The sequence below is a fragment of the Gossypium hirsutum genome, chromosome A04, assembly GCF_007990345.1.
Source record: "Gossypium hirsutum isolate 1008001.06 chromosome A04, Gossypium_hirsutum_v2.1, whole genome shotgun sequence".
NCBI lineage: Eukaryota > Viridiplantae > Streptophyta > Magnoliopsida > Malvales > Malvaceae > Gossypium > Gossypium hirsutum.
This window is the reverse complement of record NC_053427.1, coordinates 58,382,011-58,405,776: the sequence shown is the minus strand read 5'-3', so window position 1 is coordinate 58,405,776 and position 23,766 is coordinate 58,382,011. Positions and strand designations below refer to the sequence as shown.

General features: G+C 38.2%; 1 non-coding gene across 1 annotated transcript; it reads left to right on the top strand.

Moving 5' to 3' along the window:
• The first annotated feature begins 4,855 nt into the window (after nt 1-4,855).
• LOC121228630 (small nucleolar RNA R71) lies at nt 4,856-4,961 on the top strand. Its single transcript, XR_005926206.1, has one exon. It is a non-coding gene; the product is annotated as a small nucleolar RNA R71 (small nucleolar RNA).
• The last annotated feature ends 18,805 nt before the right edge of the window (nt 4,962-23,766 follow it).

Sequence of the window (23,766 nt, the reverse complement as noted above, 5' to 3'; positions counted from 1 at the left end):
TTCTAGAATAACAGTTCACTACTGACGCACTCAAAGCAATAATAAAAGTGAGCATGAAAGAATTAATTGATGCTCAAAAGGCTCAAAAATCTCACAAAAATTATGGCTTTTTGATGTTTAAAACTTGTGAATCCCAACTCAAAGTAATACCTAAATTTTGGGGAAACAACCTAAAATTTTATATTCTTAAAAATTAACTTATCATGCTTGATCCTCTAATGTCTTAAAGTTTAAAAAATCAATGCATAAATGCCTATGTTTTAATTCAAGATATATCAATTAAAATCATAAATCAATCAAAATTTATCCTAAATATGATATGAGAGCTTTTCAAGAGAACAAGGCAGTTATTCAGGGATTTTTCTAGTAATGAAATAAATACCCCCCACACTTAAGATGTACATTGCCCTCAATGTACAAAGATAGATATTAGAGTATAAAAATAATATAGGGAGAGAAGTGAAACTTCCTGTATGATGAATTCCTCGAACTGGAGTTCTGGAGAGTAATCGGTTCGAGAGTGGAGGAGGACACTTCGACGGTCATAGGGGTTTATTAGGCCAGAAGTCCTACGCCAAAAGGATATTATCTCTAGTGGTAGCTATGGTTGTGGGCGAGCAGGACATGGGAGTCGTGGAGAACCTTTCCCTGTGGAGTTTTATTTCCTATGTGATGATGAGCTTAAGAGCTCTATATAACTGTGATAAAACCAGGAACTTTTTAGGGGATATTAGGAAGAATAATTAGTCAAAAAGAAATAACCGAAATTAATAATTAAAAATAAAATTTCTAAAATCTAACAAAAATAAAAAGTACTTTTAATAAAAATTAAAAACATAAAATAATAAATAAATGTTTTAAAACATGTTCATCGCTGGGTGGTTCGCAAGGTGGGACTGGCGATGAGATGTGGAGGTGCTGACAAATCTACTGTAGAGTAGCATCAATGTTGCCAAATCATTGAAAAAACTGCTACTCGAATCGAGTGAGGCGCTCAGAGATGTCAGCATATGAAGCCGCCGCATGAACTGGACAAGAGGGTGGTGGTGGCTGAGTCGGTGTGTCCTCGTGCTGTGAGGGGACATCATCAGGAATGTCCTCGTAGGCCTCCTCGTCGGTAGATTAGGTGAGACGATACTGGGGAGGGTAGGTTCCTCGGTGCCTCTCGATCATCCTCATGCTAAGCATGCTCGAGATGCCTTGTGGAGACATCTGGCCGATGAGGGTGAGGGATGATTCTTGGGCCGCGGTGTTGAGGAGCCCGAAGTGTTGCACCAGTCGAGTCACCAGTGCTCTCTCGCTTCCCTGTAATTGTGTGAGCTAAAAATAGCGTGTAGGTACCTCAGGGATGGTGGGAGAACTGATGCCTTGGAGCGGCTAGGATTGTAGGAGGCTGCGCCAGGGGCCAAAGTGTGCCAGCACTTTGAGGGAGAAAAATGTATGTGGCGAGTGAGAGCATGTAGTTCATTTTCCTCCTTAAACTCCTCCGTATATAAGCCTAGTGTAGCACTGAACTCTGGGACGCTTAGCTGGCGGACTAACCCACCTAGGTGAAACAGGACCGTGCCGGGATCATTGTAATTTGTCATTACGGTCTGAAGATCGAATGTTAAGCATAGTTCCATCGTGAGCTCGAGGTATGTTGGTTCGATGATCCCAAAGAATAGCTTCCAAGGGTCGGTGGTTAAGAGGGCCCGAATTGCATCATCCATCTAAACTTGTTCTATGGTAGCCCAGTCAATGCAGCGGCCCACAATTAAGGGTCGGGCCTGAAGTATTTGGAAAAGCTCTTCTTGGGGCCTTCGGGGGAACTGCAGGAGAGGGTGATGAATTTTTGTGGTTTAGGGTTTAGGGTTTAGGGTTTAAGGTTTAGGGTGACAAAATATAATGGGTATAAGGTTTTCCTAATCTTATTTTAACATAAAATGTATGATAACTAACCTAGGAATGCAAATTAAATGATAGACATCGGCATGGTAATAGCATGAGAATAAGCATAGTAATGTCATGGGTATGAGGTGTTCCTAATAACTTGATTTAACACGAAATGTATGATAACTAACCTAAGAATGCAAATATAATGATAGAAAAATGAAAAATAGTTCAAAAGATATGAAGATTATGTTGATAATAAGCATTAGAAATAAGTAAAATAGAAGTGAAAGGAGTTAACAAATGCTAAAGGAAAGAGATTGAGCGTAAAAAATAAAGTGGGAAGCGGTGCACGGGCATGGCAGGGAGGCTATGTGGAGTTGCAGCGGCTAGGGTTAGGGTTTTTGAATGGGGAAGAAAGTGAATAGTGCATGGTATTTATAGATTTTGGGCCATACGCCAGGGCACATGCCCGTGTTACCCAATTTCAGCCCGTGTGATTCGTGAATTTCGAATTTGGGCGCGCTTGACATTTAGTACATGCCCGTGCTCCTTGGGTGTGTGGGTGCACACGGTCGTGTCGCACAGTCGTGTCTGGCATTGTTCGCTTCTCCCACGCCTGTGTAGGAAATCCCCACGCTTGTGTCAATCTAACAGGTTCGACCACGGTTGTTAGACACGGGCGTGTTGCACACCCGTGCTATTTTAACAGGTTCGCCCACGGTTCTTCCACATGGGCGTGTCACACGCCTGTGTTGTTTCGGCAGGCTCGACCACGGCTATGTCGCACGGTAGTGGCATTTTATCGCAGCCCGTGTTTGGGGAAATCTTTGCCCTATTTTCACATGGCCCTAAGCACGCCCATGCTCTAGGCCGTGTCCCTGTGAAAAACCTGTATTCAAGAGCTTCGTTAGTAAGTTAGATGTTGAAGACTAAATTTTTAAAGAAGTTAATACAGTTAATGCTTGGGTTGCCTCCCGAGAAGCGCTTATTTATAGTCTAAGCTTGACTTACCTCTCCATTGAATAATCATGGTGGTTTGAGGAGTTTATACTCCTCATTCCTGTCATCAATCTCATCAAAAGAAGGTTTTAAACGGGTGTTGTTTACCTTAAAAGTGCCGAACTTGGAGTGGCTTACCTCAACCATACCGAATGGAAAGATACTAAGTACCGTAAGAGAGATTTCTTCATTCGGTGTGGTAACGACAATGTGGGGATATGCGGCATCTAATAAGACTCTATCTCCAATCTTAAGTTGATTTGGAAAGATATTGAGCTCGTTCTGTTGTAAATTCGGTTTGTCGAGTGTTCTTGGTTTATGCGTCCACCATTCATCAGTTCCTTGATGTGTAATCTTCGATCTTCATGAACATGTCCTCTACTATTGCTTGAGAATGACTCGTGTGCTTCCTTCAAACTCATTTCCTGTAAAGTAGGTTGTACCATATTGTCAGTTCTAGGAGAATGGGTTAAACGATCACCTTCAATTCCTGATGTGTTGTCAGAATTGAGAGCTTGAGGGGTGATTGTTTCGTCTCCCACATGGAGTGTGAGTTCACCTGTGCCAACATCAATAATCGTTTTAGCAGTTGCTAAAAAGGGCCTTCCTAGAATTAAAGGAGTGTTGCTATCCTCCTCTATATATAAAACAATAAAGTCAATAGGAAATATAAATTTATCGATTTTAACTAGTACATCTTCAATAATACACCTAGGGAACCTTATAGTTTTATCTGCTAATTGAATGCTCATCCTAGTTTGTTTGGGTTTCCCGAGACCTAATTGCTTAAACATTTTGTAGGGCATGACGTTAATACTAGCCCCTAAATCAGCTAATGCATTATTAATATCTAAACTACCAATTAAGCAAGGAATTGTAAAACTCCTTGGATTTTTTAGTTTGTTCGGTAGTCTATTTTGGAGAATAGCTGAGCAAACTGCATTTAGCTCCACGTGCGATGCCTCGTCCAACTTCCTCTTATTTGCTAAAAGTTCCTTTAAAAATTTCATTGCGTTTGGCATCTGCGATAGGTCTTCAATAAACGATAAGTTAATATGTAATTTTTTAAGAGTTTAAGGAATTTACCAAATTGTTCATCTGAGCGGTCTTTCCTTGTCGTGTTTTGGGGTATGGCACACAAGGTTTATATTCAACATTCACCATTTTGTTTTTATTGTTATCTACCTCACCTTGACCTTTGCTTACCATAGTTTCTTGCCTCAGTTCTGGTTCAGGCTCAACAACTCCTTCATCTTGAATATTAATTGCGTTTAGCTGTTCCCTTGGGTTGGGTTCAGTATTACTTGGCAAGCTACCTTGTGGTTGTTCGGAAATTAGTTTGGAAAGATGGCCTATCTGAGTTTCGAGCCCTTGAATCGACGCTTGTTGATTTTTAAGTGCTGTTTCAGTGTTCTGGAAATGAGTTTCTGACACCGAAATAAACTTTGAGAGCATCTCTTCAAGGTTCGACTTATTTTCTTGTTGGTAGGGTGGTTGTGGTCTTTGATTTCCTTGATCGCTCCACGAGAAATTGGGGTGGTTCCTCCAACCTGTATTGTAAGTGTTACTATATGGATTGTTTTGAGGTCGAGGATTATTACCCATGTAGTTTAATTGCTCGTTATCCATGTTGTGGCCATAGGGTTGGTATTCTGAATGGCTTGTTCCACCTCCACTTGCTTTGCACTGCATTACTGGGTGAACCTGTGAAGAACTAAGAAAACCATCAATCTTTTTATTTAAGAGTTCTACCTAATTAGAGAGCATGGTGACCGAATCGACGTTATAAACACTGGCTGTTTTTGTTGGCTTTGTCCTCATGACTTGCCACTGATAGTTATTCAGTGACATCTCCTCTATAAACATATTGGCATCATTAGGTATTTTATTATTGATGGTTTCGCCAGCAGCTGCATCAACCATTTGTCAAGTCGAAGCATTCAGGCAATTATGGAACGTTTGAACCTGTAGCCAAAGCGGTAACCCATGGTGAGGGCACCTTCTCAAAAGGTCATTGTATCTCTCCCATGCATTGTAGAGTGTTTCTAAATCCATCTGCACAAAAGAAGAGATATCATTATGTAATTTAGCCGTTTTAGCTAGCAGAAAATATTTTAGTAAAAATTTTTCAGTCATTTGTTCCCAAGTAGTAATTGACCCTCGTGGTAACGAGTTTAACCACTGTTTAGCTTTATTCCTCAATGAAAAAGGGAATAACCGAAGATGAATGGCATCATCAGAGACAATTAATTTTAAATGTATCGCATAGTTCTAAGAAGTTGCTAAATGAGCGTTGGGATCCTCATCTTGCAAACCATCAAACTGAAAAAATTGCTGTATCATTTGAATAGTGTTAGGTTTTAATTCAAAAGTATTTGCAGCTACAGTAGGTCTAACTATGCTCGATTCAGTTCCTGTTATAGAAGGTTTAGCATAATCATACATAGTGAGTGGAGCAGGATTTTGATTAATCGCAATTGCAGGAGGTAGCTGATTGCCTTGGTTTTCAGCCATCTCTTTGGTTGGGGGTTGAGTATCATCTTCTTGCTCGTTCACTATGTATCTTAAGCTTCGCCTTATTTCTCTTTGATTTCTGTGAACTGTACGATCGATTTCTTCATCAAAAAGTAATGGTCCTGACGAATTTCTTCTACTCATAAACTATAAAAACCTGCCAAGAGAAGGAAAAAATGAATTAATAAATAATAATAATAAATTAAAGTGCACGAAAAATAAATGGCTAAAGTAATAAAAATAAACGGCGCTAAAAACTTGATCGCGTGATTTCGTGATAGGTTTTAAATATTTATAATTCCTCGTTCTTGAACTAACTATTATCACGATGTAGGCAAGTGTACCTATTGAATAGTAGTATAGTTTTAGCAAGACCAGATTGTCGAACCCAAAGGAACTAAAAGTACTAGTAATGACTGTCTTTTTATTATCTAACCTAAGAATAAAGAGGTTTTTGTTTTAACTAAGTAATTATCTAAACTAAGAACACACAGAGAATGGAATTGGGGAATTGCTTTTGGAAAAATCAATTGAATGAAGACAATACCTAAGGAAAAATCCACCTAGACTGTACTTGTTATTCTGGCTCCGAATTGAACGATTTATTCATTTAACATGTTCCGTAGAGATCCCTAAGTTATGTTATTATCCCTATTCAAGACTAATAACGTCTAATCCCTAGATTGAAAAACCGAGACTTTTCTTTAATTAACACTCTAGGGTTGCATTAACTCGATCTATGGATCCCCTTATTAGGTTTCACCTTAATCCGAAAAAATCTTGTCACCCTATATCTAGGCGTGCAATCAACTCCGCTTAATTATGAAAAATGTACTCTTAAACAGGGTCTATTCCTCCTCTGAATAAGAGCTTATCTTGAATCGGTATCCTGGGATATCAAAACAAGAATTAAGAACACATAATTAAAAACAAGTCAAATATTTATCATACAATTCAGAAAATAATAACAAGATTCGTCTTAGGTTTCATTCCTCTTAGGTATTTAGGGGATTTAGTTCATAACTAAATAAGAAAACATCTCAGAATAATAAAGAATACAAAACATAAAGAAAACCCAAAACTCTTAAAGGGGAATTGAGGAGAGATTTTAAGTCTTGATGATGAATCCGGCTTCTGAGATGAATCAATCGGCTTTCTTAGAGTAATTCCTTACCCCCTACTCTCTCATTCGTTTCTTCCTCCTATAGGGTGTATTTATAGGCTTTGGAATGCCTAAAAGCCCTCAAAATTAGCCTTTCCCGAATTGGACTCAACTTGGGCTCTGTAGGGGCACGCCCGTGTGCGATTACTACAGGCCGTGCTTGAGCCTGCCAAATTGACACGGCCTTGTGGTCTGCCCGTGTGAGGAGGTCCAGGCCATGTTGATTTTGTACTTTGGCCCATTTTCTCCGTTTTTGGCCCGTTTCTCGTTCCTTTCACTCTCCTATGCTCTCATAAGAGTAAAACATGAAATTAAAGCATTAGGAGCATCGAATTCACCAATTCTAATGGAAAATCATCCATAAAATACGTTAAACATGGGGTAAAAATATGTATAAATTATGGTTTATCAATAACTATAACACCATTTATCACGTACGAACTTACCTCGTACTCAGAATTGACGATTCAAATCGTTTACTCAATAATCTTTGATTTTCCTCGATCTAAATCAGAATTCCTCTTTTCTTGATCTATACGTATTCAAAATTAACCCTTTTAATCACCAACATATTCAATGTAATACAAAAACACATCTTTGGGAATTTTTTCACTTTAGGCCCTAAAATTACACATTTTGACATTATAGTCTTTATTACACAAAACATCAAATATATAAAATTCATCAAGACCATGCCTTATCCGAATTTTCCTATGGTCCCTATCAGCCCATATTTATCATTTATTTCACATTTTAGTCCCTCAATTTCTCATTTTCATAATTTAGTCCAAAATACTCAAATTTATCAAAAATCCCAATACAAAACATAGTAATCTAACACATATCTTCCATTTCCTAACATCAAACTTCATAAAACTCACATTATAAACAACAGCTCAACTCAAATTCATCAAAAAGTTCCAAAATTCATACATTGGCATGATAGTATACAGAGCAACGATCTCAAAACATAGAAATTATAAAAAACTGAGCAAAAATCACATACCAATTAAGCCTTATAAGTGCTGAATGTTCAAAGCCTCCAAACCCTATTATTTTCTTCTATTTTCAGCTATGAATGGTGGTAATGGCCTTTATTTTCATTTTTTTATTTAATTATAACTTAAATACCAAATTACAACTTTAACCTTAATTAAAACCACCAAAAATTCATGATATAATACCCATTATTGTCCTTTAACATTATCAATGGGTTAATAACAACACAAAGACCTTTGCTTTAGTAAGCCATGACAAATAGACGCCTTCATAAAACAAAAGGCCACTTTTACAATTTACGAGATTAAGTTCTTTTTATCAAATCGGCATACAAACAATTAAATTTTCATACAAAACTTTCACAGATATCAATTTGCATATTATAAACACAGAAAATAATATTAAAATATTTTTTTTCTAATTTATATTTGTGGTCCCCAAAACCACTATTCTGACTATGGCCCAAACCGGGTTGTTACAACTGTAACACTCCGTACCCTAGACCGTTGCCGGAGTCAGACACGAGGGGTTCACAGACTAAATTCACTTATTTTTACAGTCCATTTAAAAATTTCCAGACAAGCTGGTTACTACATCACTGTCGCCTTAAAAATCATATCTTGAGTTTCAAAACTCGAAAACCAGTTTCGTAAATTTTTCCTGAAACTAGACTCATATATCCATCTACAAATATTTTTCTAGAATTTTTGGTCGAGCCAATTAGTACAGTTTATTAGTTAAAGTTTTCCCTGTTTCAGGGTTCGACTACTCTAACCTTCACGCACTACGACTTGGATATCTCCCTGTACAGGGCTTCAATACTGATGCTGTTTGTTTCTATAGAAACTAGACTAGAAAAGGAATCTATACATATATGGCATGACTTCTAATTATCTCTGGTTAATTTATAATGAATTTACAAAGTCGGAACAGAGAATCCAGAAACCGTTCTGGCCCTGTTTCACGAAAACTTAAATATCTCTTAACATATGACTTATATGATCGTTTCGTTTCTTCCATATGAAAGTAGATTCATCAAGGTTCGATTACATAATTTATTCACTATTTAATTCCATTCCTACTAGTTTTAGAGATTTTCAAATTTACATCACTACTGCTGTCAGCATCTGCCTTTAAGGTAGACTTTACCTATTTCATAGTTTTCATGTTTCAACTAGCCCTTTTAGCATATATAGCACAAAATATGATTATGATTAACCATTCCAATGGCTAATCGTTTCCAAACATTTCCATACCTCTTAATGAACAACATACAAAACGATTATAATACTACCTTAAAGTGTATATAAGCCATTTTCGCATGGCTATCCAAATTTATAGAAAACCAAAGGGTCCATGACCAACAACAAAAAGGGGTAGTCCTATACATGCCATTTCAAAGTTCAACCAAAAGTGTACCAAAAGGGGCTTTGATAGTGTGGGAGACTTCGACTTCAATAATCCCGAGTCCGATAGTTGACGAACCAAAATCTATAAAACAAAAATTCATAGAACAGAGTAAGCATTTAATGCTTAGTAAGTTTTGAGCAATGAAATTAAGCACAATTGAAGTATGGCATTCATATAACTAAACGGATAATTCCATATATACATATTCTCAAATCATTCCTACTTCACATTCCAACCCCTATATTCATACATAAGGGATCATCTTAGTCAAAGGCCAGAAGCTCATTACTCGACTGAGCGAATAATATTCGAAAGAAATCAACTATTCCAATGCACATACGAAACATACCTCATTGTTGGGATTTTACGAGCGTATTAATTGAAATTATTATAGCAAGATCGCTCATTCCCAAATCACGTACCTTCGGAGTTTAACCGGATATAGCTACTCGCTCGAATGCCTTCGGGACGTAGCCCGGATATAGTAACTCGTACCAATGCCTTCGGGACTTAGCCCGGATATAGTAACTCGCACAAATGCCTTCGGGACTTAGCCCGGATGTAATAACTCGCACAAATGCCTTCGGGACTTAGCCCGGATGTAATAACTCGCACAAATGCCTTCGGGACTTAGCCCGGAACTAGTCACTAGCGCAAATGCTTTCGGGTCTTAGCCCGGTTATCATCTGAATATTCATGCACATATCAATAAATCATGACACATTTATATCTCATTTTCATAATTAGAGTTCAAACACAAGTCACGTATTAAGCACTCCCATTTTTGGCTCACTAGCCACATACAAACAGCATGGTTTAGTTTGCTTTATGACACGATCTCTATGCACACACGGCTACCCGTCATACGTATAGACTAATTAACTCATCATATAATTCAAGTAGAATCATCATATCACCGTATATTTGTTATGCTCATACATCATGACTTAATCAAATCATAAACTAAGTCTCATTGCTCGAAAACTTACCTCAGATGTTGTCGAACGATTTCGATGGCTATTCGACCATTTTTTCCTTCCCTTTATCGGATTTAGTCCCCCTTTGCTCTTGAGCTTAATTTAACAAATAAATTGATTTAATCATTTGAGCATCGAAAAGAGGAACTCAAGGTACTTAGCCCATATATATATACATTAGACATTAAAATCACATACATATGAAATCATGAATCAACTCACATATTAACCCACACTTCCTTTTAGCCGATTGTCTAAGCCAAGATAAAAGCATCAATATGCTTGCCTCTAACCGAATACATGCAACACTAATCTTCTTCCTATGGCCGAATATGCATGTCTATGTTGAGGCCGATTATATGCTTAATACTTCCTACAAGTATGGTTACTTGTATTGATTATATATCATCTTATTTCAAGTTCAAAACTCGGCTAATACGCATATATACACTAGTAATCAAATACTAACATTTTGCACTTCACCTTACTACCATTTCACATCTACTTTCTACCATGGCCGAATGCATCAAGACACCACACCATTCAATTTTGGTCATGGGTTACACAAGGAACTTAATGTCTAACTCAAAAATGCCAAAAAGAAAATCCAAGAGTCATCAATCACCATCACATGTATCATTACAAAGCTTCACACTTAGCATGCAAATGACATCAACACAAATCCACCTTAGCCGAAACTTGACTCATCTTCATGCCTCATCACCACAACATCAAACATCAACCAAGAAGACAACACCCATGGCCGAATATCATCTCCATCTCATAGCAAAGATTTAAACCATGGGCTAGGTAGAACTCAAACTAACAACTAAAAACATGCATGAATCTCATGGACAACATCAAACATACCTTAGTCTAGCAACCCACCATAGCCGATTTTCTCAAAGCTCTTCCCCCTTCTTCTCTTTCTCCCATTCGGCCAAGAACAACATGAGAACTTCTTTCTTTTTTTTTCAATTCACGGCAATGGGGGGGGCAACCACACACATTTTTTTTGTCATCATTTACCTTTCCATTATTATTTTATTGCCCATACTCCTTATTTTATTTTTTCTAACATAAACCATTATCACAACATGTTTTATGACATGTTTTTCCCATCACCCTTTGTCATTGCCGGCCACTAGTAATTAGGGGGAAATTGACATGCAAGTCCACCCTTTTTATTACATGCACTAATAGATCCTTATGTTTTGACCTACCACATTTCAAAAGTGTCACACATAAGTCATATTGACTAAATTCACATGCGATTTACTAAATCGAAGCTTAAAACTTTCACACATTCATATTCACATATTTTAGACAATAAATATCATATTCAAATAATTTGGTGACTCGGTTTAGCGATCTCGAAACCGCTTTCCCACTAGGGTCACTTTAAAGCTGTCACAACAACTCTCTCCCATTAGGGATTTTCGTCCCTGAAAATCTTACCGTTGAACAGATTTGGATACTGCTGTCTCATGGTATCTTCGGGCTCCCACGTAGCCTCTTCAACATCGTGACGATGCCACATTACTTTTACTAATGGAATTTTCTTGTTTCGCAGTTCTTTAACCTCACGAGCTAAGATACGGATTGGTTCTTCTTCATAAGACATATCAGGATGAATTTAAACCTCAGTCGGGGAAATAACATGCGAAAGATCTGATTTGTATCTTCGTAGCATCAATACGTGAAATGCGTTGTGGATCCTTTCCAATTCTGGTGGCAACATTAATCTATAAACAACCGGCCAGATAAATTCTATAACCTCGTACGGCCTGATGAATCTCAAACTCAATTTTCCTTTACGACTGAATCGAAGTATTTTCTTCCACGGAGATACTTTCAAAAACACTTTGTCTCTGATTTGAAATTCAATATATTTTCTTTTTAAATCGGCATACGAATTCTGACGATCCGCTGCTGCTTTCAAACTATGTCGTATTACTTTCACTTTTTCTTTTATTTCTCTAATCAAATCAACCCCGTGAATCTTATTCTCACTAAGCTCTGTCCAAAGCTTCATAGGAAGCCGTTTTGATACTCGATTGAAAGCTATTATTATATGTAAATTCAATCAGTGGTAAATATCGTTCCCACATACTTTCAAACTCAAGAATACAACATCTCAACATATCCTCGAGTATCTGAATAATTCGCTCGGATTGACCATCCGTCTGTAGGTGAAAAGCTGTGCTAAAGTGCAGTTTCGTACCTAATACATCTTGTAGTTTCTTCCAAAATCATGATATGAACCTCGGATCTCTATCCAAAACAACAGAAATAGGTACTCCGTGCAATCTCACAATCTGAGAAATGTTCAACTCAACAAGCTTGTCAAGTGAATAATCTGTGCGAACTGGAATGAAATGAGTCGATTTAGTCAAGCTATCAACAACAACCTAGATTGCTTCTTTCTTAGTCTGTGTCAGAGGTAAAATCAATACAAAATCCATTATGATTTTGTCCCATTTCAACTCAGGAATCATAATCGGTTGAAGTAACCCAGATGGATCTTGATGCTCAATTTTAACTTGCTGACAAATTAAGCATTTCGAAACAAATTCTGATATATCTCGTTCCATACCATGCCACCATTAAAGCTATTTTAGATCATTATACATTTTAGTACTTCCCGGATGAACAGATAGACAACTGTTATAAGCTTAATTTAAAATCATCTGAAATAACTCTAAATTTTTTGGAACACAAATCCGACCTTAGAATCTCAAACAATCATTATCATCAACTCGGAATTCTGAATCAGCATTCAAATCAGATTGAGCTCATTTTGCTAATAATTCATTATCAACCTTCTGAGCTTCGTAAATCTGCTGAATAAATAACGGTCTCACTTTTAACTCAACTAAAATCGAACCATCATCAGACAAAGTTAACTGAGTATTCATCACGTGCAATGCAAACAATGATTTTTGGCTCAAAGCATCAGCAATAACATTTTCATTTCCCAGATGATAATCGATAACAAGCTAATAATCTTTTAACAATTCTAACCATCTTCGCTGTCGCAGATTCAAATCTTTCTTTGTCATCAAATATTTTAAGCTTTTGTGATTGGAATAAATGTGAAATTTCTCACTGAATAGGTAGTGGCACCAAATCTTCAACGCGAACACAATAGCTACCAATTCTAGATCATGAGTTGGATAATTCTTTTCGTCAGGCTTTAACTGTCTCGAGGCATAAGTTATGACTTTGCCTTTCTGCATCAAAACACAACCTATACCATTCAAAGATGCATCGCTATAGATAACAAATTCTTTAACCAATTCTGGTTGTACTAACACTGGAGCTACAGTCAATAGGGCTTTCAACTGATCAAGCTTTTTTGACACTTTTCAGACCATTCAAATTTCAGTTCTTTTTTGAAGCAATTTTGTCAACGGTGTCGCAATCATAGAAAAGCCTTTTATGAACTGCTGATAATAACCAGCAAGTCCCAGGAAACTGCGGACTTCAGAAACATTTCTCGTGGGCTTCCAATCCAAAATAACCAAAATCTTGCTTGGATCAACTTGGTTACCAAATGCAAACACAACATGTCCTAGAAAACTGACTTCTCGTAACCAGAATTCACATTTGCTAAACTTCGCATACAATTGCTTATCTCGCAAAGTCTGTAACACTATTCTCAGATGTTCGGCATGTTTAGTTTCATCATGTGAATAAATCAAAATTTCATCAATGAATATGACAACAAATCGATCTAAATACAGTCTAAAAATTCTGTTCATCAAATGTAACACCCCAAACCCGGCCTAGATGTTATGGCCGAATCAGGCGGTGTCACATTGGAGTGCTTTTTGAAAACTTACTTTTGTTGAAAACCCGTTTGGAAATATAAAGCCTCTTTGTTAGTTCACAAATCATTCTAGCTATTCCTTATTCATTTTAAATTGTCGTTACTCTTTAAACAATATTTGTTGCGGTAGCATTTCGAAAACGTTGTGAAAATGTAGTGTTTTTAAAACTGTTATCATTTTGAAAAACCGCGTTCTCCTAAACTCACTCCATACAACACTCAACTTGATCCATGTCTCAATCCCTCAATTATCTCCTAGATTCTCTCTCTCAACCACCCATTCAAACTCATTCAAACACTCTAATTTTGGTCAACCTAGGACACCTGCACGGCACCAGCAAAAAGAACATCCTTGTGCACAACATGGCTCGAAATCAAGACCACAAGGACACTCCACACACCCTTTCACTACAGGAAAATAGGGCTTTAGCGGCATTTTTAGTGGCGTTTTATTAAAAAATGCTGCCAAAATTTTAAAATTTAGAGCAATAGCGGCGTTCTAAAAAAACGCCGGTAAAAATAGAACAACAGTGGCGTTTTTCACTAAAACGCCGTTAAAAATAGAGCATTAGCGGCGCTTTCGGTAAAACGCCACTAAAAACCAGAGCATTAGCAGCGCTTTCAGTAAAACGCCGCTAAAAACCAGAGCATTAGCGGCACTTTAGGTATAACGCCGCTAAAAACCAGAGCATTAGCGGCGCTTTCTATAAAACGCAGCTAAAAACAGGGCCTTAGTGGCGCTTTCGGTAAAACGCCGTGTAACGCCCCAATTTTCGGGAATTCTGTAAAAGTTGTAAATTTTAAAATTCTGTGTTCTGTTTGTTATGTGTAGGATTAATCATGTTGGTGGGCCTCTAGAAGGCCCAAGCTTAGGATAAAACCCGGTAGTTTTAATTAAATTTAATTCTATAAGAGAAAGGGGTTCTGATAAATTGGGCTTTTAGGAATTATTTGTGAAAAATGGATCACAAGGAAGCAAGTGGTAAAGTGGCATGTGACGCCACTGGGAAGGATGTAGTGGAGTGTGGAAGCTTGGGGAGGACCCAGGTTCAAGTCACAATGACAGCAAATTAAGTTATTAATTTTTATGTACAGGAAAGGGAAGTAGTGGAACTGAAATAAAAGTCTATCAGGAAGAGTTTAAGAGGGTAAGGGGATTGAATAAGGATAGAGATAAGGGAGGAAATCTAGGAGCTGATTAGGGTGAGCTGTGTTGGCCGAATTTTGGACTCTTGAGGAGCAAGAGGTGGCCGGCCAAGGGTTTCTTTAGGGGGTAAATTCGGCTAGGTTAAAATGCCAGTATAAATTCGGCAATAGGGAGGGAGTTGTGTCGTTTGCTGCTTTTCTCACCTTCTCCCTTTAGCCATTTTTGCTTTCTTTTTATTCTCTTTCTCCATAGCCGAACCTTTCAAACCTCTTGTCCATCTCCACCCTACTCTACATCACTTTCCTCCATTAATTTTCTTAGACTAAAGCCGAACCTCAAATCTCAAAATCCCGAAAGCTATATTCTTGTGCCGTTTTTCCAAAGCCATATTCCTCAATATGTTTTCCTTTTTGACCAACATTCCTCTCCTCTAAACCCCTAGCATCTGTCGACAACATGACCCAAGGTTATAGCCTCAAATCATTATTTTCTATATCACCTAGAAAAACCGAAACTACTATAGAGTTAGGGACGTGTAGCCGAAACTTCAAAGCTTCTAGATTCAAGTTTTACCGTCGTTTAAAGGTTGAATCTGCATCAGATCTACATGGAAAGCAGGAAGGAATAAGTGGTAAGTGCTCATCACTCCAAATCTAGTCTTATTTTTCAAGTTAGGAAAAAGCCGAAGTCCCTAAAATCTAGGGAGGCTATCGATTTGGGCATAGGGCATAAAGGGTCTTTAACCGATGATTTATTTTGATGATTAGTGTCTTCTCAAGGGTTGGATCGAAGGCTTAAATCTTTGGAGCGATCAGACTTGGATCTAGCCATCGGATTTCGGCAAGAAGGTAAAGTTTTAAAGGCTTTTAGGGACAAAGTCGAATATGGGTAAGTAATTATGGAGATTAGTGTTGTGATTTGCAATCTAAGAATTGTAGCAACGTAATTGTAGGAAGTTCGTGCATGGATCTTGTCAGCAAGTCGTCACAAATCAGGTGTGTAACTGACACCCTTTCATAGGCTAGATCGGCAAAAGCCGAAAAGCTGAAATACCGAAAAACTGGTATTTTGGGCGCTTGCGAGTGTTCAAATGCTCATGAGACGTATGGGTAATTATTACTGGTAATTGGAAGTGATAAAACTACAGTACTCGCGATTTCGTGCGTTTTGATATTTTGGGCTTATGGGCCAAAACTAGGTTAATGGGCCAACGGGCCCAATTCGGTAAGAACACTCGGTAAGTGTTTCTGGCTAAAACGTAATGGCTACGATATGCATGAAAACCTTAGAAATAGTTAGATGTACTAGAGTACCCCTATGTATGCAAAATTACCATTATACCCTTATGTATGCAAAATGACCTCTATACCCCTAGGGTTAATTTTGTCTGAAAAGCATGATGAATTAAATCTGCATGATGTATGCCATGAATGTATATCTGTTGCATGGGGACATGGGTTATATTATGGAGGAAGCGTCCTAGTGGCTATGCCACAAATTATCTGTTCTGGTTGCCCTGCCACGTATATCTGTAATGGTGGCATTAACACAAAATATCTGTATCTGGTGACTCTATCACATTTTCTGTACCTGGTAGCCATGCTGCATATTTCTGTAGCGTGTAGCGGTTGGGTGGGTCGAGTAGTCTCCCCACATGGTGAAAGGATGGTATGGGGGTGTATGTGGTTGGATATGGTTGGGTTTCTGCATAAGCATGATATATCTGTTCTTGTCTGTTCTGGGCCTATGGGCTTTATTCTGATATATGTTCTAGGTTGAGGCCAACTTATTCTGTCTCTGTGGTTAGAACTGATTTAGGCTATGGTTGGGTTGAATTACACACTGAGTTTCCCAAAACTCACCCCTTATTTTCATCCTCGCAGGTAATCCTCAACCATAGTGGGCTTGGAGCTGTGAGGGATTCGGACTGGCCACATGTTTCTACGAACCTGGTTTCTTTCTGGTGAACTGGATGTCCTTTTAATTTCATCTATGGTTTTGGGTTTTAAGTGTAATAAGGCCTTTTAATTATTTTTATGGTTTTGTTTTACTTTTATTATTTTATTTTACTATGATGAAAAAAAACTATGATGACTAAGGAAAATGGGTTAGCTTTAGGACGCGTTTCCAAAAACATTAAGTGATTTCAAAATAACACGATTACAAATAAGATTTCTGGCAAGCAAACGTTTTCAAACTTAATCACTTTATTAAGATGGACTTAACCAAATGGTTTTCTCACAATTGTACGAAATGTTAGAGTGTGGCAATGGCGGTGTGCATGTCTAGGATTGGATCCGAAGGGAGCTTGGTACTTAAGTAGTCTGACAGACTCACCTCCTCTTTTTCTGGTTTCCTACCTGGTGCACAGCTCTCATTCACTTTAACCTATATTAAAAGTATCTTTTACATCACCAACTAAGTTTTTCCAAACTAAGTAATACGGAATGTTTTGTACGCATCAATGTGGCGCACCGGATCCGGTCATAACATCTAGGCCGGGTTTGGGGTGTTACATTTAGTGGTATCAGAGCCTAGGTTGCAACAACTCGGCTGTGGATTGGGTTTACAATAACAAAGTTTTTAAAAAAAAAGTTTTTTTGGACTGTAAAACTCTGTTTTCAAAATCTAGAACAGGGAGTGGCATTCCGAATCTCCGGCCCAAGTCTCTAAGTAGTTTGAATTTTTTTTCTCTTTTGAATATATATTATCTGTCTGTACTGAAACTTTACGAGAATACTCTAGATAGGATGCTACTGAAACCCTAGAAAAGCTTGCTAGAAGACTGAGACTGTAGCTAGACATCGATTCTGCGAAAACCAATTCTGAATTACTGTCTGAATCATAAAACATCTGTAATAAACATTGGAATGATATTAATGCATAAAATTCATAATCAGATAATACGATATGAGTACGCGAGCAGCTCGAGGTAGAGGCCGTGGACGAGGCCGAGGAAGAGCTCGAGTGGGATCTTCGTCCTCAGGACATATGCCAGCGGCAGAAGCACCGGTACCATCAGCAACGGAAGTGGAATCACATGATCATGGTGCCGGGGATGACGCCCTGTCGCAGGCTATGCTTCGAGTTCTAGAAAGGGTTGCCGGGGTAAGTTCGGGCAATGGAATTCGAGGATCAATTTCTGAACGACTCCGGGCTAACGGAGCGGAGATCTTTAGGGGTGTATCTGGTGTAGCCCCGAATGTAGCAGAATATTGGTTGGAGGCCACGGAACGAATCATGGATGACTTGGACTGTTCTGTGGAGCAGAAGCTGAAAGGGGCCGTATCGTTGCTACGAGATGAGGCTTATCAGTGGTGGCTCACCGTGAGGGATGGAACCCCAGCTGATAGGGTTACTTGGGAGCTATTTAAGATAGCCTTTAAAGGAAAGTACGTCGGGGCAAGTTATGTGGACGCCCGTAGGAAAGAATTCCTGAATCTGGTCCAAGGAGGCAAAACTGTTGTTGAGTACGAGGCTGAATTTCTGAGGCTGAGTAGGTATACTGTGGGAATAGTTGCTACGGAGTATGAGCGTAGCATTCGCTTTGAGGATGGACTCAGAGATGACCTTAAGGTGCTGATTGCTCCGCAGAGGGAGCGTGACTTCGCAGTTCTGGTGGAAAAAGCTAAGATCGCTAAGGAGGTAAAGCGTACTGAGAGGCAGAACCGTGAGAAAGATCGAAACTATTTCCGGAGGGATTCTGGACCTTCGGGTGGAGCAAACAAGAATGCCAAAAGGGCGAGAGTGGAGGAGCCAGTTCGAGCCATTCCGATGAATGTGGTTCGGCCGCCAATCTATGGGGACTGTGGTAAGGTACACCTGGGTGAGTGTAGGAAACGTTCTGGTGCTTGTTTCCGATGCGGATCTATGGAGCACAGAGTTAAGGACTGTCCACAGAGAGCTGATCAGGCTCAGGTTGCTGTACAGAGGGTTGTTCAACCCATGAGAGGTGGACCATAACCACCGAGAGAACGTGGACAAGGTAGGAAATGGTCGAGGTCGAGGAGCGCCTGGCAGGGGAGCCAGAAATGCTGAGGGTCGACAGCCAGTGTTGGTGTATGCAGCTCGTCATCGAGAGGAGGGCGACGCACCTGATGTCATAACTGGTACGTTCTTAGTTTCTAATATGCCGTATACTGCCTTGGTGGATATTGGATCTACTCATTCTTATGTTGCGTGTGCCATATCTGGGTCTTTGGGAGTGCATTCTGAGAAGATAGTGAGTGGGGTATCTGTACTAAGTCCCTTGGGTCACTCGGTTAGGGTAGACAAGCTGTATAAGGATGTACCCTTAGAAACTCAAGGTAGGATCTTTCCTGGCGATTGGAGTTGCCGTTTGGAGAGTTTGATCTCATTCTGGGAATGGACTGGCTTGTTAGGCATAAGGCGACTCTGGACTGTGCTGCTAAGCGAATGGTGCTAAGGACCACGGAAGGGGATGAGGTTATGGTGATAGGTGAACGAAGGGATTATTTGTCTAATGTAATATCGGCATTGACGGCTGAAAAGTGGATTCGGAAAGGTTGTGAGGCCTATTTGGCATTTGTAAGTCAAACAGATGTAGAGGGGCTGATAGTGGATAAGGTTAGAACTGTAAAAGAGTTCCAAGATGTCTTTCCGAAGGAGCTTCCGGGATTGCCTCCAAATCGGGAAGTCGAATTTGGAATCGACCTGTTGCCTGGGACAGCACCAGTGTCCATTGCACCATATAGGATGGCACCGAAGGAGTTAGTAGAGTTAAAGGCGCAAATTCAGGAATTGTTGGATAGGGGCTTTATTAGGCCAAGTGTGTCTCCATGGGGAGCACCGGTGCTATTCGTGAAGAAGAAGGATGGGACGATGCGCATGTGCATTGACTATCGCCAGTTGAACAAACTGACGATTAAGAATAAGTACCCTCTGCCAAGGATTGACGATCTATTCGACTAGCTTAAAGGAGCTTTTGTATTTTCCAAGATCGATCTTCGATCTGGGTATCATCAGTTAAGGGTCAAGGAGGCAGATATTCATAAGACAGCATTTAGGACTCATTATGGTCATTATGAGTTTCTGGTTATGCCATTTGGACTAACAAACGCTCCTGCAGCGTTTATGGATCTGATGAATCATGTGTTCCAACCATTTCTGGATCGGTTCGTGGTCGTCTTTATTGACGATATTCTGGTATATTTTGAGACCGAAGCAAAACATGATGAGCATCTCCGCACTGTGTTACAAGTGTTAAGGGAGAAAGAACTTTATGCGAAGTTCAGCAAGTGTGAGTTCTGGTTGAGGGAGGTAACCTTTTTGGGGCATGTGGTCTCTGCAGAGGGATTAGAGTGGATCCTCGAAAGATTGAAGCAATTTTGGAATGGAAGCCACCTAGGTTGGTTTCAGAAATTCGAATTTTCCTAGGGTTGGCAGGATACTACAGAAGGTTTGTGGAAGGTTTTTCTGTGATGGCAGCACCTCTCACAAAACTCATAAGGAAAGGAGTACCGTTTGTATGGACGGAGAAGCAGCAAGAAGCTTTTGAGAGGTTGAAGAAAGTTCTGACTGAAGCACCTGTGTTAATTCAACCAGAGTTTGGGAAAGATTTTACTGTGTACAGTGATGCATCACACGTAGGTTTGGGTTGTGTGTTGATGCAAGAGGGTAAGTGTAACACCCCTATCCCGTAATCGTCGCTGGAATAGGTAAGGGGCATTACCGGACTTGTAACTCATGCCAGATTAGTAAAATTTTGAACATTTTCTGGAAGTAAAGATCATTCAATTGAATAATTGCTAGACACAACCAGGGATAAAATTTAAAAAAAAAACTTATAAAAGTAAACATTCAAAAGATGTCATATTCGCATAGCTTATATACATTAACCAAAATATCCTCCCACTACTAGTCTATTCTATACATGCCATAAGATAATCCAAAACATAGCAGTACCAAACAGTGGATAGTGATAGTGTGACTAGTTGCCGACGATCCCCGAGCCTGTAGCTTCCAAATGAGATCTATAAAACAGAGGAAACAAAGTAAACGGAGTAAGCATTACAATGCTTAGTAAGTTTTAAGCAGTGTCAACAGATAACAATCAAATTATAACATAGTTGTTCGTATTTTTATTTCACTCTTCCTTCGGGCATACCATCCCTTTACCGAATATGCACATCTCATCATATATAATAGGCAGATAAATTCTCATTTGATAGTGATCTCTTATAAACATAGGTACATTACATATTTTCACCTAACTTTCCACATTGACCAAACGCACAATAATCATAGAACAGTCTTATTGCTTTACTCACATATGCATCACATAACGACCTTGTGATTTAGTCCAAATCAAGCTTAAATATAATCTCAAAATACATACCTAACCAACTTAACGCATTGAACGTATTTATTACCAATTGTTACTGTGAAGTCATATAATCTTATGCTTTACTCGAATCTTCAGCGAAATCTTTAGCTCGAATAGTCCCCACACGTAGTTATCGGGTCTTACCTGGACAAAATCTCCACACGTAGTCATCGGGTCTTACCCGGACATAATCTCCACACGTAGTCATCGGGTCTTACCCAGACATAATCTCCACACGTAGTCATCGGGTCTTACCCGGAATATACCTCCAAGTTTCATGTACATTTAATCACATGTTACAACATTCACATCGACTGTCATATTTGTAATTCATTTGCCTCATCAAATATCTAATAATACACACCTTTCACATTTGGTCATTCGGCCACAATATACACACATCTCCTACATATTTCACATTAGCCATTCGACTTTACCAAATATACATATCTCATACATATTTCACATATACATATCTCATACATATTTCACATTAGCCATTCGGATTTACCACATATATATATCTCATACATATTTCATGTTAGCCATTCGGCTTTACCACATATACATATCTCATATATATTTCACATTAGCCATTTGGCTTTACCACATATATATATCTCATACATATTTCACATTAGCCATTCGGCTTTACCACATATACATATCTCATATATATTTCACATTAGCCATTCGGCTTTACCACATATATATATCTCATACATATTTCATATTAGCCATTCGGCTTTACCACATATACATATCTCATACATATTTCACACTAGCCATTCGGCTTTACCACATATACATATCTCATATATAGTTCACATTAGCCATTCGGCTTTACCACATATATATATCTCATATATATTTCACATTAGCCATTTGGCTTTACCACATATACATATCTCATACATATTTCACATTAGCCATTCGGCTTTACCACATATACATATCTCATATATATTTCACGTTAGCCATTCGGCTTTACCACATATACATATCTCATACATATTTCACACTAGCCATTCGGCTTTACCACACACATATATATTTATCTTCTACATCAATTTCAGCAATAGCTTATAAGCAACTCAAATAGTTTCATCAATGTTTACAACAAAATCACATATTCACTACAAGCTGTTTTCCTGAGCAATAGTCACTAAATTATTTATAACTGGAGCTAAAAAACTCAAAATCAATTTCCATTAATTTTCCCTGAATATAGACTCATATATCTTCCATCCATAAAATTTTCAGAATTTTAGGTTTGGCCAATCAATACCAGATTTTTCTTAAAGTTTCCCCTATTTCACTGTTTGACTAATCTGACTACTCTTCACTACGAATCAAATTTCTCATTTTACAGAATTCAAAATATGTTCTATTTGATTTCATTTGAAACTAGACTCATTAAGGAGTCTAAGAATATAAATTTTATCTTATAACCATTTTTGAACAAATTATAATGATTTTCTAAAAACAGAACAGGGGATTTCGGAGTCATTCTGACACTGTCTCACACAACTTTAAATATCTCTTTATAGGAAATTTCTTTGCTTACACGGTCTCTTTTATAAGAAACTAGACTAATTAAGCTTTGATTACATATTTTATTCAGCCTATAATTCCACACCAACAATTTATAGTGATTTTCTAAAATCACGTTACTGCTGCTGTCCTAAGCAAATTATTACAATTTGCTCTTAAATTTCCAAGTCCAAGCACTTATGAACTTACCATTTGAGTTAAAGACATATCATGGCCACATCATATCTTATTAAATCAACTCATTATGTCCTATTATGATTGAATTTACTCAACGTTTAATCACTTAAAACTTACCTCGGAAGTGGTCGACGACTAGATATCCACGGCTATTCGTTTACTTTCTCTTTTCCCCTATCCGACTTTGATCCTCTTTGCTCTTAAGCTTAAGTAAAACAATAGATTTGCTTAAGTACTTAACTAATATTATTCACTTAACAATCACATTTGGCAATCACATATCATTTAATCTATATCTAAAACAATAGATTTCAATATGTATCATATTTAATAAAACATGCCATGACTCAATTTCATGCTTATTTAATTTATATCTAATTCACATTCACAAGCAAGGAGTCACTTAATTTATCATGCTTCCTTATACATGAATTTAATCATATTGCCGAATGTCCTTATGTGTACATGGTACATACATAAGGCATATATATACCTATATATGACCAGTACAATTTAAACATTTAATCATAATCGGCAAGCTTTATTTCAACTATTTAAGGTGCAAACCAATTATGTTATTCATTAACATTTCGTCATATTAAATCTTTGATTAACCAATTTAACACATACCAAAATCCAATCATACATCTAACCTTTATCTCAATACTAAACCGAGTTACAAGATTATACATTACACTAAGCATATCATTAAACATACCTATTCAATTTAGCTAATTTCATAGCCGATTAATCACCTTACCCCACATTACTCAA